Below are 19,998 nucleotides of genomic sequence, written 5' to 3'. Positions count from 1 at the left end.
ATATATATATATATATATATATATAATATATATATATATATATATTACTTTATCTAATTAGGTTCGTCAAAAAATTTGCTTTACCACATAACGAACTTTTAGAAATAGCTGGTAAATATGTGGTAAAGCAATTTTTTTGCCGAACCCTAATTATATAAAGTTATGTTTAAATTTACCGGAGAGGGTCCTTTTAAATACTGAACACACTGCTTGATAAAATTATTAATTACTAATTAATTATATAACTTTGTCCTTTATTAGTATTGACTATATATATATATATATATATATATATATATATATATATATATATATATATATATATATATATATATATACATACATGATGCAGATAATATTTATCATTGTTATAATGAGAATTTTCGTTCGCTTGTATATTCTCGGCACTGTAATTTTCTTGTCACCACTAATATGTTGTAGCGCTATTCCGTGACTTATTATCTTTGGTTCGTCTATCAACATATCGCTGAGAGCTCCGCAAGATAATGACTTTGAATAGTTTACCGTGACGCTAACTCCAACTCGTATATATCACGTAAGAGACATTGACTTCAGCTGTGAACTCGTACAACTAAGTACTTTCTACAACGATTGACCTGGGGGGAGGTGTACCATTTTCACTACAATATCTCCACTTGTTTCGTTCTTTACGAAGCAAGTAATTTTATATTACTGTATTCTACCACCTCCCTTTTGGATTTTTTTTCCGATTTAATATTGTTTTCCTCATTGCATGTATTTGTAAGAACTCTATATCCTTTCGTTTTCTTCGACTTGTATGCGTGGTTTCAACCACCTATAAAGGTACTGGTACCTGGGATGTGTCATACATCCATTCGAGTTGTTCTTGCGATCGGACTGGTTCATTTTCTATGAATCTCTTTTTCAATTGGTTTCTGTGTCGTTTTTCAAACCTTTTCTGCTTTTAATACCGTACATCATTTCCCCAAAGTACTTTATAATATTACCTTCTTCCCAGTATTTTTTTCTGCTTTTATATGACCTCATATACATATTATCACTAATTCAGAAAAGTTATGGATTTGCTTTCCTAGTACTTTTTTTTCCATTCCTGGTAACAGTACATAAAAAAACTGATTCCACCTTCCTCGCGAACATTAGTTCAGCTGTTGAGGTTTCTGAATGTATGCTGGGATTTAGTGTTACCTTGCAACCTTTTGGAATTGCTGCAGATTGACTTTGTGGCTTCTTTGTCTGCTTTTCTCAAGGCTCTTTTAAAACTGTTCACAAAACGCTTTCATATGCGGTCATATGATCTTGGATGCTAAGGCGTGCTGTCGTTTTATGTTCTACCGTGAAAATTCCGAAAAATTTTCTAAATTCACTGGACACAAATAGTGTTCCATTATCAGATACAGTTATGTATAAGATGCCAAATCAAGCGCAAAATTTGTGCCAAAAAAATATTACCGTTAGGGAGATTAGATTTTATCTGAACAATTTCCAGACAATTTGTAAAACTGTCACATACTACGGCCCGTAAAATCGATGTATAGTCTTGTCCATGGATTTTTACTTCTATCTAATGCTCCCATTTTTGAGCAGGCATTTTTGCTCCGAGAGGACAGCCTCTGCAGTCTTCTCTACATTTTCAATTTCTTCGTCCATCTCCGGCCAAAACGATTTAATTTATAAAATCCACGGTCTGTTTTGATTATGAAAATGAGTACGCAAGCTATCTTTAGATAGGACTCCAAAAGAACTGAACCTCGAGAAAATTTTACCTACATTTAGTTTTGAAAACGCTTTTACTGTGCTTAATAGTGGATAGTTGTGTACGAGTAAAGAGTCATTTAATCCGGTTTAAATGTCGGCACACATTCTTAGTTTATTATTCTTTTTTCTTTACCAGTTCCAATAGTCGACTTTTTCAATTTTAGCTAGATGTTCTAGTCTTTCTAACTGTTTATTGACCTTGTCCAACGCTGCTCAGGTTACGTTCCAAATAGGTGTTGCCTTTTCTTTTACTGCTATCCTCGTTTTTGTTTTAGTGGAACAGCCTAATCTGATCTATCGTTACCAGTTTCCTCAACATTAGTCGCGTTTTAATTCTGTTCATCCTCTGTTGGCATTCGTTTTCGAAAACGCGTGCAAATTGTCAGTAATATGCCTCGAAATTGATACCATGCTCGGGTCATATTTAAATTCATTTATTGAATTTGCTGTGTAATCTGGCGAAAAGGTATTTTCCAGTTTTGATACCAACTTCATTAGTTGTAACATTTGTTCCTGTAACAATTGTTGTTGTTCTTGTTGCTCTTTCAGTTGTTGTTGTTGCTGATATACAGCTAGAAGCTCAAACACGTTTTCCATAACTTTACGGATTTTTCATAAAATATCTGGAACAAAAATGTCATTTACTCTTCTGTCGAGTTTTAACAACTCCACCTGGTGAATTTTTCGACGTCGTCCGCGTGAATTGTTTATTTTCTCGTGAAAACCAAAAAAGAAAGTTGCTAGCATTATCCGCGTGAATCGGTTATATCCTCGTCGCCACTGTTATAATGTAGGTTTTTGTACACTTGTGTTTTGCCTTCGGCACTGTAATAATCTTGTCACCAATATCACCTGGTGACATTCTGCGACTTATTATCTTTGACTAGTCTATCGTGCTGTCGCTCATAGCTCCGCACATTGAACTCGTACATATCGCGTGACGTTGACTCCAACTGGGAACTCGCACAACGACTCTAATGCAAGTGATCTCCTACAACAACTGACTGTCTGTCTTTATAATGGCTCTTATACCACCTTGTCACGAGGGAAATGCACCGTTTTCAGTACAACAATTATTCTAATTTTTTTTAATGTTATATTTCATCATACCATATTATATTTCATCATCTATTAAAAAGAAATCAGTGAATATGTCACGAATTTATTTGTGAAATGTGTGTGTCCTCTCCATGTCATTCATTCATTCATTAATCAAATATTACGAAGCCCATACATGAGTTTGCGAATAAACTGAAACTGTCCTCGCCTCGGCTTTGGTAGGATATTGCACAACGCTTTTTAGAAGTAATTCTCGTTAGCATGATCGCGTCTACTGTTGGATATTAAATGCATTTATTATCGTCTTCGGTCACGTTATTTTTACTTCGTTCCCTTTAGAGACCACATTCATAGGTACAGATTAATGATCTTAAGGTTTGCAGCATAATTCTGTAACATTTATATATTCAGTTCACTCTCAGGTCATACACAAATGATCCGTCTTCAATTTTCAAGTAATACTTCCACTATGTCTATACTATTTTCTTATTTATCATTCAAGGAATCAATAAAATTTGTTTTCGGTTACAAATCAAATTATCCGAATTGAAATTCGTTACTGATTGTAACTTCAACGGACATGGTTTTGGCTGTGTAGACAATACGAATATTACTCTGCCATCTTGATGATTTACAAACTTCATTCAATTAAATCTATTCGATTATTAAGAAAATATGAATTCAATTTGCGAGATAATTTTCCATCTCTAAATGTCAATTGATTTTAAAATGAAATATACATTAACATTTCCCATTGGTTCAATCATGATTTTGTCTCAGAGATAATATTTTATGTGTTTTGTCTCTATCCGAATCACTTACACCTCAAGGAATTGGAACTTCAATAAATGGTGAAGTACTTCACTACAGGTGGTGAGCTGGCAGAAACGTTAGCACGTCGGGCGAAATGTTTCGAGGTATTTCGTCTGCCGCTGTGTTCTGAGTTCAAATTCCGCCGAGGTCGACTTTACCTTTCATCCCATTTTGGGTCGATTAAATAAGTACCATTTACGCACTGGGGTAGATGTATTCGACCTAATGTCTTTGTCTGTCCTTGTTTGTCCCCTCTATGTTTAGCACCTTGTGGGCAATAAAGAAATAAGAAACCTGTGTACGTTGTGCAAAATATTTCGTGGTCCTTCATCCGTCTTTTTGTTCCGAGTTCACCGACTTTCACATTGCAGTTCATCCTTTGGGGATCGATTAAACAGTACTAGTTGAATAATGGATCTGATGTAATCGTCTTTACGGGCGTCGAAGTTGTTAGTCGTGTGCCAAAATTTGTAATCAATAACGATTTTTAAACACATTTATCCTTAGTATTTGTATGAACAAATATTTAAATCAATAAAAGCATGATATGCAGATTTAGTGATAACTGAATTATTTTATACAAACTTATATTGAGTAGTGACCGACATACATAGTCAGATTAAGAAGATACCGAGATCAATCTAAAAGATACCATCCAATGCCAAAGATCACAATAAATATGTGTATAGACACAAAAGACGAAATTGTTTATAGGTGCGAAAGCATCAAAACCTCTCGATGTTTAACATAAATACACTATCCTAAATTCACATGTCTGAAAACAGGAAATTTTCTCGATATTGTACAACGTACATTCTAGTGTTCTATCGGATCATTCAGTCGATAAAGAAGTACAGAATGCAAATGCAAAATACGTTGAAATATAATTTATATAGTATAATATCTGAATAGACCGTCGTTGCTGGGCAGTGTTTCACAATAGAATGTCTTATATATTTTTCTTTATTTTTCCCTTGTAAGAAAATGCCTTTCGCGAAGATATGCCTCTTGATCAGGCCGACTTTTGCAATTTTTAACAAAAAAACAAACATCGTTCAGGATTTTCTTTTCCCTTTTATATCATTGTTCGAACGTCGTACACAATTTTATTCATTGTAAATTTTAAAATATTAAAAAAAAAAAAAAAATTGGCACAACACTTAAGGAATGTGTTTCAACTAATACTCTATTCTTATGGGGAGTTGCATTCCCCAGTGTTGTATGCCCCATTAGTGTTATAGAACCAAGGTGGATGCAACCAAATCATCTAGTGCATTACATCATAGCCGAAGCAGTTATCGAACCTTGCATTTCTATACGAACTGCTATATCCTCCTTACCACATTTTATATATATATATAATATATTATATATTATATTAATATATATATATATATATATTACTTGTTTCAGCCATTTGACTGCGGTTATGCTGGAGCACCGCCTTTAGTCGTGCAAGTCGACCCCGGGACTTATTCTTTGTAAGCCCAGTACTTATTCTATCGGTCTGTTTTACCGAACCGCTAAGTGACGGGGACGTAAACACACCAGCATCGGTTGTCAAGCGATGTTGGGGGGACAAGCACAAACACAAAAACATATACACATACATACATATATATATATACATATATACGACAGGTTTCCTTCAGTTTCCTCCTACCAAATCCACTCACAGGGCTTTGGTCGGCCCGAGGCTATAGCAGAAGACACTTGCCCAACATGTCACGCAGTGGGACTGAACCCAGAACTATGTGGTTGGTAAGCAAGCTACTTACTACACAGCCACTCCTGCGCCTAACGGTAATATATATATATATATATATAACGGTATATATATAACGATAATATATATATATATATATATATATATATATATATATATATATATATACATATATATATGTGTGTGTGTATGTATATATAAATATAAATATATATGTATGTATATATGTATATATACATGTGTGTGAATGTTGGAATTGGAATATGAATATTGTATGCTTGAATTAAAATAAAATATACTGGCGCGTGATATTTAATATTTTTAATGTAATCTTTTCTCGATTCATGTGGAAATGGGTGTATGTATGTGCGTGCATTTTTATATTCGTTGGTATACATTTACTCGTAATTGAAAGGTGTGGTATGTTGCTATGCTACCTTATATTTCTAAGGAATTATTATCATACAAGCTACGTATAAATGGGGCGAATATATTTTTGAATTATCTTTTTGTTTTATTATTGAATGACACCGTAATAACAATACAATCCTCAATATCCCGCCAAAGATTATCTGATTTTCTTCCATTTGCATATAAATAGGTTTATTAAAGTTTTTTAAATGCATCATAAATATAGGACCCCAGACAATTTTAAACCTGATTCATACACACATTTCTTAAGATAATCAGACACAACCAAGAAACCCAACACTCAGGTAAAAGAATATAACATTTACTAAATATAATATTCTGACGGTAATAATTGCATACCTGTAGGTATTGCAGCTGAAACATACGAAGAAGAACACGTCCGTACACTCACATACACACTTATGCACACATACATACATATATATATATACACACATATGATTTTGTGTGTAGAGGTTTATTATTTTGTTCTTTTACATACTTCAGTTATTGTCTACAATATAATAACATACAGGAGTATAAAAACAGCCATGCTCAGCAAACGTTTCCTCAGTACGTGATAACTAAGTTTATGAAAAGGTGTGAGAGAAATACAAACATGAAAGCATATACTAAAATGCATATAGATACGAACGAACGAACATACAAGCACGAACACTCCCACGCACACACACATACAAGTATGAATATATAATGTTTTTTTCTATTTTATTAATGAGTATTATTTACATTTATATAGAAATATTTATATACGTATATATGTATCTATATGTATGTATATATATATATTATGTTATATATAATATATGTATATATTATATATATATATATATATAATATATATATATAAGGTATAATATATAGATATATATAGATATATATTATATATATATATATATATATATATATATATATATATATATAAATGCACACACACACATTATTTATCTCCAAATTATTTTCGTGCACTATACTATTTTGCTCAGAGCAACTGCGTAAAGTGAGAAACTGGGAGAAAATGTGCTTCACATATGTTTCTGTCTTAAAATCGCAGTTTTCAACCGAATATCTCGTTTTGACTTCTGCAGTTTTCAACCAATTATCTCGTTTTACTCTCTGCTTATTTCTGTCTTTTCTCTCTTGTCCTCATTTGCTGTTTCTCTTGCTAACATTTATTTTCTCCTCTCTCCCTCTGTAACAGTTCTTTTTCAGTTTATATCTCTTTTATTCTCTCTTCCTCCCTCTCTCTCTATCTATCGCTTCCTCTCAGAAAATTGACTGCAGCGTGTTTCAGTTTTGTCGTGCGTAAACATGTTTCTATTCACGTTATTTATACGCTCCCGCTATAACATTGCTGTAATTTAAGTTTTGTCTCTCCCTCGATTTAAATGCCCTATTTACATTTCTCCCTCTATTGATAACCATTCTGAATCGGCCTTCATTACTAAACAATGAGAATTCAAACTCGCCACCCATTGTTGATGCGTTAGAAAATGATATCCTAAAGTGTCTCAAGGTCTTTCACTCAAGCTATTTTCTTCTAGAATGAAATGGAGTTTGGAATTTCTGTTTAGAGATTGATGTCTTTGTGTGATATATATTTTCACATTTATACTTTCACTTACGTGTGCTTGGAAGTTCAGTAGGTACGAGATAGTAAAGGACATTTTATACTACATATACGAAGACGACGTCACATATATGAGTGCACATGACTCTAAGTGTATGTGTGTGGTGTATAAATATGTATATCTCTCTTACAGTGTGTGTTTCCGCATTAGGTACGTTACTAAACACGCATACACCTGGACATATACATATACACGTATCAAGAATGATATGCGTGAATGTATGTCTCTATATGTCACTCTTACCATATGTATGTGACTGTATATGTGTGCGTTTCGTCACATTTTGTATATGAATGTGTATGTGTCTGTTAGATTGGGTGCGTTTATGCGCCCGTTAATTACGTTATTATGCACAAACATAAATCTACACATACATATACGCATGGGACGAGAGCGACAGGAGTTGAAAAAGGTTATGCTGTAGGTCCAAGTTTTATAAAAAAAAATATAGTCCTTAATTATCACAGAAGCTGCAATTTTCTAAAGTGTTTACAATTTGCTTATATTTGGTTAATTTATACTGCGTAGAAAAATATAGACATGCTACATACATACAACTGCTTACAAAACTAGAGATTAATGTATATGTCTCCCATGATCATCATATGCCACCAAAGGAAAGAGTTAATCTCTCCAGAAAGACTTACAAAACAATGAAGAATGCAAAAAATCGAAGGCGAGAAGTCTCAATAGGTAAGGGACATGAGACAGCTTTCAATATCTGCAAAAGACATTGTGTAGGGAAACGGACTGAGTCACAATACAGAAGGGACATGACACTTTCCAAACATGGCCAAACGTGTGCTGCATCACGTGAAATACAGTCTCATGAGAGAAGAGAGAGCAGACGTTTTCAACATCAGCAAATATATGCTGCAGGACATCAAAAGAGAAGGGGAAAGCGACTTACCCAAGAACAGCAAAGACATGCTGCAGCACTTAATTCTGAAACGTTAAAATAACATTTAGCACGCCAGATTATTTAGAGGATCAACAAAATTATTCTTAGAGACAGACGGCGTACAAATTCGTTCTTCACAAGTCCTGAAGCTGCTTTGAGATATGATACATCCCATTCCTTTAAAAAATGATAATTCTGTCCAAATTGGTGTGCTAAACTCAAATTGCTGTTTAACAAATGCTTTAAAACGTCCTTCACAAATGTTTTTTCGTCGATGCTGCTCCTTCCTGTTTCACCTGTTTCAGCACAACTGTACAATATATATTGTATGCATATATCTTATATATATATATTATATATAATATGAATATATATATATATATATATATATATATATATATATATATATTATATATATATATATATATATACATTATACATATATATATTTAGATATATATACATATATATTTATATTATATATATATGAGTGTGTGTGTGTGCGTGTGAGTGTGTGTGCGGGCACAATATGCCATTTTAATCCCGTGTCACGTCTGGTATATTTGCCTATGTATGTATGTACATGTATGCATATGACATTATTCGTGGGATAAAGTATGCTTTACTGAAACATAACAAATACTTAGTTTCCGTGATATGCAATTCTTTTACTTCAATGGTATATGCTATTGATATTTAACTAACAACTACTCTACGAAATATAATCTAGGAATCGATGGGATAATATTTGCAGAATTACTATGAATGTACTCGCCTCGTATTGCGGCATCAAATTGCTTGAACAGAAACCATTGTCTTTACAAGCTATATTTGATTTCACGTTGACAGAAAATTAAAATTGTAAAAGTATCGAGACATATACTCCGAATTATAAAGTAAAATATATTAAAATCATTTATTCATTCAACTAATTTTATCACCACAATTTACAAAAATTATGATGGATATGATATTGAAATATCTCTTTATAGAATTTTAGCTGACGTTTTTTCTCAAAGAATCATATTTGTTCTAACAGTATTTTGGCTATTAGTAGAAGTTAATTCAGAATATGTGAAATTTTAGTAAAATATATTACTTGAAATATTTTTTGAAATGAACGGATCAGAAGATTATTGAGGATTTTTGTTATATTCGATCAAAGGTAATAACCGTTATTTTTATATTATTATTTTTAGACTGCATGAGTAATAAGTTTGGTGACAAACATACGCTAGTATTTCAAATCTTCTTTCTTCATAATTACAGATGATAGCAGTAACTATATCTGAAACGAAAGGATTGTAAGTCAATATTTAATTTTGAGTTAGTATTTGGCATCATGTCGGAAACGTAAATAATATATTATTAGTCAGATCGCACTTCCGTGGATATTGGTTTATATGTTTACATTTAAGTGGTCACACCCTTTGCGTTGCTTTCGAAAGCTCAATGACTTCACAAACTTACTTGCATTTCAGTAATTGCCATCCATTCAATATTTATAGATGATCCGATACTTCTTCTTGTCCGGACATTGGTATCATTTTTTGCCAAATATACGACTGTGATGGAAATAAGTTAAGACGAATAATGTTCCTAACGCGTTTTCCTTCTAATGTGTCTGCAGATATGTTTGAAAATAATCAGTAACATTACTAATTCAAGGGACCACTGTGCAAATAATCCTAATATAAAATAAATTCTCCGGAATAGCGATATTAGAGAAAAAAAAGGTACGCGAGAAGCAAGGCCAGTTTGGAATTGAAATATTGATTTTCGACAGGAAACGTCTTTTTGAATCAGCAGTTGTATCGAGAAAATATACGGAATGTCAAATACCATTAGTGTGATTTGCAATTCAAAATTTCAAGGATCAGTTTATTTTACGATTGATGGCCATATTTTTGTTAATGCGGAATATTCTAGATTTTATTAATTTTCCTAAACTCTCTGTCATATTACAACCAACTTGGTTATTCAGTGTAAATCACGTTATTCAGTGTAAATCACGTTATTCAAGTATAAACGAATATTCAACCGTCTGATGAATGTTTGTTTTTTATGCTTCCAGTGAAACCTGGATAATGGTATTGAAACTTAGTTATTTTCTTTCTATAGTGACTGTTTAGTCCAATTTGATAGATATACAATGTACTGGTTTATATATTGTACGGGTAAAATTTGTAAAATATAATTTATGGGATGATTGTTTCTGTTGATTATTTCCGCCAAACACTGCTACTTTCTACTCTAAACCGTTATGTCTATCTGAATCATTTAAATGTTTAATATTCCTTTCTAGTCTAGGCACAGACCCGAAATTTTGGGGGATTAGGAAAGTCGATTGGATCGAATCCAGTACGCAAATGCTATTAATTTTTTCGGCCCCGATCGTACGAAATACTTATTTCTTCACAAACCACAAGGGGTTAAACACAGACAGAGAGGACAAGAAAGGACAGGCAAACGGATTAAGTCGATTATATCGACCTCAGTGCGTAGCTGGTACTTATTTAATCGACCCCGAAAGGATGAAAGGCAAAGTCGATCTCGAGTGAATTTGAACTCAGAATATAGCGGCAGACGAAACACCTTTTTTTGTACTACCCTCAAAGGATTAAACGCAGAGGGGACAGGCAAGGACGGACAAATGGATTAAGTCGATTATATCGACTCCAGTACGTAACTAGTACTTAATTTATCAACCCCGAAAGGATGAAATGCAAAGTGGACCTCCGCGGAATTTGCATTCAGAACGTAACGACAGACGAAATACGGCTACGCATTTCGCCCGGCGTGCTAACGTTTCTGCCAGCTAGCTGTTTTAATGAAATGTTTAATATTAAAATTTCCGAACTTTTCTTTTACATTGTATATATTAATAATCCGAAAAGGTTTTCAACTACAAAAATGCACATGCAGAAACTTCATATATACCTATATATAAATAAATGGTATATATCTATATCTTTATATATATAATATATATATATATATATATATATATATATATATATATTATATATATATATATTACCACACATATATGCGTACCACTATGGTAAGTGTATTTGGCCGACCAATCCTTGTGAGTAGATTTGATAGATGGTAAAAGAAAGAATCCCGTCGTATATTATAATATCTATAATATATATATATATATATATATATATATATACATACATATATATATAATATATATATATATCTATATAATATATATACAAAAAGCATAAAGATTCAAGTTAATTTAAATGAATTTACTTGAATATGGTACTAACTTAGATGCACCAAAAAAACTATACTGTTTTAACAATACAGTAATGTGGGGTGATTATAAGCGAGAAAGAAGCAACAAGAATGGATAGGTTTTTAGTACAATCGTTTCATACAAGGACAGGCTTTATTAAAAGTTGTAAAAATTACAGCATATAAACGTGTCCCGTACTCATCAGCTAAAATACATGTGAGTTCTCTAGACATCCTAGTGGTTGAGGCTATACTCATGAAGTAATGTAGATAATTAAGTAACATAAACAGATTTCCAAAGTTCATTAAAGTTCTTTAAAGATGATGTACAGTCTTATCACAGAATTTATCCATTGTTAATCACAACAATCTTCTGTGAGTATGTAATCCCTCATCATATCTCTGGAAATTCATATGTGCTCTATGGATTAGGTCACCTTCTCTGTGATGCTATTAGAACTTTTTTAAAATTCTGTGATAAGACTGTACATCATCTTTAAAGAACTTTAATGAACTTTGGAAATATGTTTATGTTACTTAATTATCTACATTACTTCATGAGTATAGCCTCAACCACTAGGATGTCTAGAGAACTCACATGTATTTTAGCTGATGAGTACGGGACACGTTTATATGCTGTAATTTTACAACTTTTAATAAAGCCTGTCTTGTATGAAACGATTGTACTAACAAACCTATCCATTCTTGTTGCTTCTTTCTCGCGTATATATATATATATATATATATATATATATATATATATATAATACATTATGTATTGTGTTTTTGTGCGGTGTGTGTGTGTGAGAGAGAGAGAGAGAGAGAGAGAGAGAGAGAGAGAGAGGGGGAGAGAGATTCAGGAATCGAAATGTAGGAAGAAGGTTTTCCTCAGGCAAACCTTAGTAAATAAAAAGAAAATTCAGAGGCAATATTGGTATCTTGAAACGAAAGGTTGTGGATTATAATCGTGTCGAAGTACGATACACTGATAGAAGTGTGTTGCATATTTCAGGGTAGAGAGTACACACGTAGAGAGAAATAAATAATAAAAGAAGGAAAAGCGAAAGAAATGTGTGAGAATAATGGGGATTTTAATCAAGGTTATTTGATTGCAGAGTTTAAGTTACTCTTGACTGAGACCTCAATAAAAACAATATTACTAAATCAATTCGAAACACAAAATATATTTTCATGAAGACGCAAAACATCAGACAAAACCCTCATAACCAACACTATCACTTCTTCCGAGGTAACTACAGCATAGTATTACATTTTATACAGGCAATAGCTATTTTATATATATCACCCCACCACGAGAGAAAAATTTGCGAAAGAGTTCGTAATCCCTTCAGCAAAACAAGAAACGCGAATTGAGTGGAAGATATGACAGCAAAAACCTCGGTGTCATGATCAATTATTCCCTTCAAAATGTGTTATACACACACGTGTGTGTGTAATATATCATAACATCTATCCATCTATCTATCTATCTATTTATCTATCTATCTATCTATCTATCTATCTATCTATATCTATCTATCTATCTATCTATCTATCTATCTATCTATCTATTTATCTATCTATCTATCTATCTATCTATCTATCTATCTATGTATCTATCTATCTGTCTATCTATCTGTATATCTATCTATCTAACTATCTATCTATCTATCTATCTATCTATCTATCTATCTATCTATCTATCTTATATTATATATATATATATATATATATATATATATATATATATATATATATATATATATCTGAAAATGGATGCGTCGTTTTCAATTAAATAATAATAATAAATATATATTAAAGCATATATATATATATATAATATATAATATACATATATATACATATGTATATATATATACATACATACACACACACACAAAACACACATGTATATTTGTGCATATATCTGTATATATATATATATATATAATAGACATACAGGTGTAAAGATACATACCTATACACGCGTACATATATACGTAAATAAATGCGCGCTTACATATACGTATGCTTGTAGATAAGTACGTACACATATGAATGTGTGTAAAGGTATCTGTTTTTTTATGAGTTTGCCGCAGTGTCTCCTTTGTAAGTTGTTTTGCGTGACTCGACAATGAAGTGATTGTTTTCTGTTATCATTGTTTTCTGCAGCTTAACATATGAAATTTCAGAATACCCTATTGAGATTTGATGATCAATTTTGCTTTATGTTCTAAAATACACATCCAAATATAAAGTGTGTCTGTGGATTTAAGAATTAGGGTGGATAATAGCTCCTTGAGAATACACTCACGTCCTTTATTCTCATTCGTCTCATTGCATCCCTGTCACTGTGAGAAGGAACAACTTACTTTACAACTGTATCATGCGTTGCTTTTTCACTGACAGCACTTACCGATGTCTCACAACCTTCCAGATCAACTCAATGTACGTGAAACACCTTTTCGTGTATTTAATATTTCATGATGTTATAACCACTTATTTCAAATTTTATTGAATGCTAGTTTGTACAACGTCAACTTGAGGACACGAATATTGATTACCATTCCGTTATCTGCAATGCGATTTGCTCAAAGTTCAGAGACTAAAATTTAGTGAGTTATACATGTCATCCAATAGCACTAATCAGGTATTCGCTTTGCGGTATATTGTATATAAGTTTGCAATTAAAATATAAAGCAATGATGCAAATACTCATGTCGGTAGTAGAAAAATGATGTGTCTTATTTGGCGTTAAGAAATCAAAATCGATTGGATTTTCAGACGTAGGCATATCAAGCGAATACTCTATTATAGTTGTCGTTAATGCTCGTACCAATCTTTTGTTTCTTTTAGTTTCATTTACAATACGTAATTGTTCTTTGTGTCATAGGGTCGATAAATATTCTTTATTTCATAATTTTTTGTGAATATACGTTCTGTCTACAACTAAACTTTCGTCTACATAATTCCCCGTCGTTTGGCAGTTAAATACGGATGGTTGTTTTTCTTCACAAATAAGCGATTTTATCTCCGATGTCTATCTGTTGATTAATTTTCGTCTAGTCGGTAAACTGCGCAGGCAGGTGGTTTCAAAAGTGAATTTTATTTTTTTTCTTTATATTTCTTTCTTCTCACAGACATTTTGATTGATGTGAAGTAAAATCAATGAATTTCTTAGCTAGAAGCCATAGCTAAAGAAAAAAAGAAAAAGAAATGTATGATTACATCTACCAGTTGGTAGCTAAAGGAACGGAACACAAGATAAGAAATTGTGATGGCTGTTTCTTTAAATAACAAATGTGTAAACCAACATTCTATATGCAATTAAATAGATATTTATTTGTTTGTTATCACACTGACGCACACACACATATACGGTGTGTATATATAGAGAAGCATACATATATATATTATATATATATATATATAGATATAATATATATATATATATATATATATATGTATATGTTTGAATTTATATAAAGATTTGTGTCTATATATTATGTATAATATATATGCGTGTGTATGTTAATGTATGCATGCATATTTGTATATAGGTAGGAATGTATCAATGTATGCACTTATGTATGAACACGAACAGAAAGAATGTATTCAACAAAAAGAAGTGATGTTGAATGGAGTAAGTTGAGAATGGAAGTTATCTCTTACTTATGAAATTGAAATTTAACATCTCTTCTATACTATTTAAATGGTACCAAGCTTCTCTCTATCTATCTCTCTCCCTCTCTCATGCATTTCCTCTCTCACACTCACTCTAATACTCACAATCTTTAGTGTAAACATAGTAAATATTTTCCTAACACCAGGAAGCAGTGACATATTCGGTTGTGTCTATGTTTATTTATAATCTGAACTGTGAGAAACATCCGTAGGATATAAAGTTTTAACCATTATTGGGTCTTGTGAAGAGAATACAGGAACATAAATCTGTATCAATTATCATGGTGCCTCAATTTTAAATACGTACAGCCATGTCTATAAACCATTAAAACGTAAATCTTCAAGATATGACTCACTACATGAATGAGAATTTACATTCTCCATGAGCCCTTAATCTGACATAAAAATTGTACATTTTGAATTTTTAAAATTGTTTAGTAATTTCTGTAATGATTCCCTTTCAGTTTATTAACGTTTATGGAGATATTACTCAAGTAGCACTTAAGCAGCTTAATTACGTGAGTGTTAAAACACTGTTTTAGCAACACATTAATTTCTAGAGTATAATGCTTTTTCAGGAGTTCTATCATTGTCTTAAGTCAAACAAAATCGAGTTCTTGCAATTTTGTAGAGCGTTTTAATGCTCCTACTCATGTGTTTACGATATCATCCAGCCTGCTGCTTACGCATCATCATTCAGTTTTCGGTACCTTTAGCAGCATCCCTTACGGCATACGTATTCTGATCCTCTCTCTCGAATAAAACGAAATTCTTATTTTCTATGCATTTCTATCCATCGCTTTGCAAAATCTAAATTAAATGTATATACAATATTAACTCGACTATCACGAGTGTTACGTTTCAAAACCCACAGAGATACGTGCAAATCCGCAAAATAGAAACAGTACTGTAGTCTATATTAAATGTTTTATAGTTTGTTTATTTTATTATAAATGCAACACAACACCACGGAGGAATCGACGTAAGCTTAAGCACAGTCCGCGATAGATGAACCGCGATATGGTGAGGGGTTTACTGTACATTTATATTTATTGACACATTTCACTTTAGATCTATATTACTAAGTACTTTACTTTATAAATATTGTGTAAAAACCGTCAATCTTTCGAAGAAAGACAACATATAACGTTGCACTTCCTTACTAAGATGACAACTGTGACACATTTTAGGTTTTTTTCCGATCATTCAAATTATGATGAATGCCTGTCTTTAAAACATTTTGGCTCTGTACGATATTATAGTTGACCGATTTTGGGGGACAATTTTATATTGTTATTGACTAGGAAGAGACAAAACTGTAGTTTTGGAATCCACATTATTCAGAAATACACTATTAGTGTTCGTACCTCACCTGAAAATTTATCACTTCTAATTAGGTGATGCTTTTGAGCGATATAATCCTCTATTTGTGTTCTACGAACAAACAAATCCTATACCACTTGAAAATATCGGGAAACTCACGATGGAAAATAAGGAACATTTGCCTAAGACTTCTTGTATAGAATTACTTAGATACAGAAAACATTTTTCTTTAGACAGACTCAAGTAGAAAAGTTTTAAATGTGTAAAGAGCAAACTGCAAGTAAATTCATTCAACATTTAGTCTACTTTTAAAAATTTTAGAATATATAATCTTTTTAAAGGCATGAATATTTTATAATGGTAAGTGAAATAACTCATCTTTTTTAAAAAACTGCACATTTAAGACACATAAGTATCATGACGTTTATGAATTATTTCCATTATAGATTTTTCATAAAGAGCTCTGCGGTAGATATGTTAATGTATATTGTATATGGTAAGGATATCTATATATATATACACTCACACCTGGCACAATGTTTGAACACAAAAATTGACATATACCAACACACATCAGGACAAATATTCCAATTTCAACGCACAAAGATGATAACATACAAAGCTTGACGCAGAAGTGTAGTACATGGAAGTAAAAATGTTTGATCAGAATTTCTTACACAATGAACACATTAATACGTGCAGAAAAGTGATAATGATTGTATGGGTTTTCATGCATAATTTATATCGATAATTTCATCTAAGTGTTTTCTTTAGAGATTCTTCTTGAATATCACTTAGCTGGATACTTTTAAATGAATAAAACTAAGTAATATTACTTTATAAATAACGAATTCTATTTCCATAAAACCAATATATAGCAATGCACCAAAAAACTATATTTGTAAGGGATTATTAGTAGTCGTTTGCTTGTGCCCAGTCTCATATTTATTGGTACTTTTGTTCAATTCACTTTTTTCTACTTACATTTTGGAGCAACATTATTTTCAAATATTGCAAGCATGATATATTGATATATATGTGTCTGTGTGTGTGTATGTATATGCATATATATAGATAGATAGTTAGATATAGATATAGATACAGGTGTACATATATATACATATATATATATATATATATATATATATATATATATATATATATATATATATAATAAAATACAAAATGGGACAAGGACGCAAAACATCCGGACAACTAGGTGATACAAAAGGGGACAACAAAACATCCAGGTAGACAATACAAAAAAGCACGGTCGGGTCATTCGAAGCCTTTTATCTTCTGTCAAGAAACGGATCATCCTCGTAATCTAAAGATTAATTACCCGAAATTGCGAGATAAAAGGTTTCGAAAGACCCGTTCGTGATTTTGTTTTTGTATCGTCTATCTGGATGTTTTGCATTCTTGTCCCATTTTGTATTTTATTTTATATGCCCCAGCATGGCCACAGCTCATTAGCTGAAACTCGAAAAATCAAATCAAATATATATATATATATATATATATATATTATATATATATAATATTTGTTTGCTTGCTTTCTTATATACGTAATATGCTCTTTACATTTTTGGCTATGATAATATGTTTATGTAAACCTTTTTGTTATGTAACTGACACTAAACTTTTGTACGGCTAAACAATATGTAGTATAGATCTATAGAAATATGTGTGGAATTCTATTGTTGGAAGTTAACATCAAATGCTGTCATTTAATATATTACAAACATTGATTCACGCAGGGTTACATTTTATATTTGTGAAAAAAGAACGACAATTACGCGCCATAATATGATTCGTCTTGCATTTACTTAAAATGAAAAAAAGAATAAGTGACCAGCAAATTGATGTTAATCTAAAACAGTCTTTCTCTTTCTCATGTCCGATAGATATACAGAAATGTAATCACACAAAAAAACAACACTTTACTTACTCTAGTTTTTGCCATGGATGTCTGAACTTGGTATTTCATTTCTTACTACCTCATGACATCAGGTTAAGTAAAAATCTTTTTGTAATCTTTACGCAATATTTACTTCGCAAGAATATCTTAATTTGGAACAATCTACTTATCCAAATATAACTTTTTCTCACTGCATTGTTGTAGTTATTGTGTGTTTTTTTTTGTGGTAATGGAAGTCAAACGCAGTTAATAAAACTAGCTTTAAACAGTCTGATAACAGAATATTAGTTGAGACATAACACGCACTAAGCATTCATATATTCAAACAAAGTTGCATGGATTTGATAACATTTTATGTTACAAATATATATCTTGAAATATACACCTGCTAATCATTTTTGTATAAGATCAGGATTATCTATAAATAAGCATACCTATGTTCAAAAATGCCTCATGCCATTCTGAATTTAGCCATAACAACTCTATCCTAAATTCAAGCATGTACTGTCTTTAGATTAATTTATCCGATGATTAAATTTATTGCTTTTCCTGAGAGGATGATATGTAGGGTGCAAGATATGTACACGGAGTGGATTCCCACTGCTGGTATTCTAGGACTATATTAGTTAGAGTGAGGCAGGCGGATTTGGACGAAAGAAATGTGAGGCTGCTTTCAGATAATCCTAGAGTATGTTCCGAAGAAATGATCTGGTCTCTATTTAGAGAAATATTTTAGTGTGTCTTAAATTTAAAACACGATCGTAAATACAGTAGTATCTGAATGATGATGGTGGTAGACTCGTAGTGCGAAGTATTGTATTCTGCAAGAAATTGTGTTATAAGTGTAATACATTTGTTTAACCCCTCCATGCAATCGACTTTACCTGGACAAGTCCACGGAATACTACACGTCAGCTGTTTAATGGAACTGAGAACAACACGAAATGAAATATATTCCTCAAGAACAACAACAGCCACCGTCTCCAGAAAGTGAATCCACTAACCACGATGTTAAGTGTAACAACCTATCCACTAACTCCCTTCTTTCCTTTTCGGCTCTTATTCGAAGAGGTTTCCCCCTTCTCGACTGTCTTCATCTCTCCTCAATGAGGAGAGGAGGGCGTTTCTTCCACTAATTGCTCCAGGACCCTACTCTTATCCTGGTTTCCATGAACACGTGACATTTGGGGAGGCGTACCTCAAGTAGCACTGGATACCTGCTACCAGCCATGTTAAAAAATCTGGGAAGATCAGAATTCTTGTGGCTGAATGGGTTCACAGGTTCAAAAGAGCTCTTGAGACAACCTAATCACCCGCCGGCATCAATTTCCCATTTAGCAGCATGGATCTACTACCACCCAGCCCCAGACGGATAGTATCCATGCCAGATTGGCAACCTACAGACCTACGCTCTTGTCAACATCTTCCCACAATATGTGGGAAGAAAGAAATCTTTCAACCACTCTTTGAGAGGAACAATCTCCCACTCCAACACAGT

Source organism: Octopus sinensis, linkage group LG19, assembly GCF_006345805.1.
Source record: "Octopus sinensis linkage group LG19, ASM634580v1, whole genome shotgun sequence".
NCBI classification, from domain to species: domain Eukaryota; kingdom Metazoa; phylum Mollusca; class Cephalopoda; order Octopoda; family Octopodidae; genus Octopus; species Octopus sinensis.
Note: the sequence above shows the minus strand (reverse complement) of the source record.